The sequence below is a fragment of the Mandrillus leucophaeus genome, unplaced genomic scaffold (assembly GCF_000951045.1).
Source record: "Mandrillus leucophaeus isolate KB7577 unplaced genomic scaffold, Mleu.le_1.0 Scaffold97, whole genome shotgun sequence".
Lineage (NCBI taxonomy): Eukaryota > Metazoa > Chordata > Mammalia > Primates > Cercopithecidae > Mandrillus > Mandrillus leucophaeus.
Window position 1 is genome coordinate 3,728,679 of NW_012110585.1, and position 1,954 is coordinate 3,730,632.

At 37.6% G+C, this 1,954-nt stretch overlaps 1 protein-coding gene across 1 annotated transcript in view; it reads left to right on the forward strand.

Moving 5' to 3' along the window:
• MTMR9 (myotubularin related protein 9) overlaps positions 1-1,954 on the forward strand; it is a 40,877-nt gene that overhangs the window by 25,804 nt on the left and 13,119 nt on the right. The window lies entirely within an intron of this gene.

The window sequence follows — 1,954 nt, forward strand, 5'->3', positions numbered from 1 at the left end:
CTGAAACAATAGGTAGGTGTAAGTGTTATCACCACATGGTTAGATGGCACTTTTCTTTGAGACTTTAACTTGTTGTATTGATGCTTCCAAATTAGGAAAATATATACGTAATTTGTTATGGTTAGAGAGAAATTCATAATAGAATGGGTTGCTAAAATCATGTGGTAAGTTAGTAACAGAACCATGAACAGGTAGTGTCCCTTGGGGTCAAGATTGCCAGGCTATCCCTGTTCTTTTTGTTTTAGGCGTTAGGTGAAGCCCATTTAGCTAATAAACTGTGGCAATTAGCTACCAAGGTTCTGTGGCAGAGAAATAACAAATACACAGTAACTTTGTTAATACTGAGGGTTTTGTTTCTTTTTAACCTAAGTTTACCAGATTTCTCCTTACATTATGAGTACGGAGGCTTCTGTTTTCTTATGAAACAGGAATTGTAATAAACAGTTATCACCGCATTGTCTCAATTTGCAGCTGTAATAACGCGACGATACAGATTAAGACACCCCTCAGTGCAGAATGCAGAACAGTTCTCATGGTCTCCACCTTCCTTTCGTTTGAGCTGGCTGCCTTAAAGACAGAGGCTTCCAGACTCTTGGGAAGAGTCAGGGTTTTGGTTTATTTTGCCATGTTTGGGTCCCTTTTTCTGATAGATATTAGCCTATTATTTTCACCTCCATACAAATTTGCCTTTATAATTAATTACTGAAAACATAAAAATAGACTTTAAGTGAATCGAATTCAGAATATCCCACAGATGATTAAGGTATATATGCAATATACACAGAAGCCTTAAAGTACATGCTCACCTCCCTCGGCCTAGTCATTAGGTTTTATCCTGAGAATGCGGTTGACCTAACCATAAGTGACTTCAAGAAATCTGTTACTTTTAAATTAAGACCCCTGAAGGAATTCAACAGAAGACAAAAAGCTAAGTACATCATCTACAGTGTAACAAAAATTGGCATAACCTAAACGTAAGTTAAGTAAATTGCTAAGTACTATAGGATTAATCCTATAGGATTAAGTAAATTGCAGTTCATCACTTAATAGTATATTACACACACAGGCACACCTTGGAGATGTTGTGGGTTTGGTTCCAGAAAACCACAGTAAAGCAAATCACGCAATAAAGTGAGTCACATTCATTATTAATATTTGGTTTTCTAGTGCATATAAAGTTATGTTTACACTATAATGCAGTCTGTTAATTGTGTAGTAGTATTACATCTAAAAAGAAAAAACAATATACGTACCTTAATTTAAAAATACTTTATTGATATTTGAGGTTATTGGCCCTGGGAGAGGGCCTTGCCTCCCCATTGATGGCTGCTGACTGATCAGGGTGGTGGTTACTGAAGCTTTGGATGGCTGTGGCACTTTCTTAGACAAGACAGCAATGGAGATTGCCACATTAATTGACTCTTGCTTTCATGAAAGATTTCTCTGTAGCATGTGATACTATTTGATAGCATTTTACCCACAGTAGAACTTGCAAAATTAGAGTCAGTTTTCTCAAACACTGCCACTGCTTTGTCACCTAAGTTGATGTGGTTCTCCAAATTTTTTTTTTTTTTTTTTGTCATTTCAACAATATTCACAGCATCTTTACCAGGAGTAGATTCCATCTCAGTATACTACTTTTCTTGCTCATCCATAAGAAGCAACTCCCTATTCTTTCAAGTTTTATCATGAAATTGCAGCAACTCAGTCAAATCTTCAGGCTCCTAATTATTTATTTATTTATTTAGGAGACAGGGCCTTGCTCTGTCTCCCAGGCTGGAGTGTAGTGGCAGGATCACGGTGCACCGCAGCCTAGAACTCCTGGGCTCAAATGATCCTCCCACCTCAGCCTCCCAAATAGCCAGGACTACTGGTGTACACCACCACACTCAGCTAATTTTCTTTTTCAATTTTTAATAGAGATGTGGTCTCTGTTTATTGCCCAGTCTGGTCT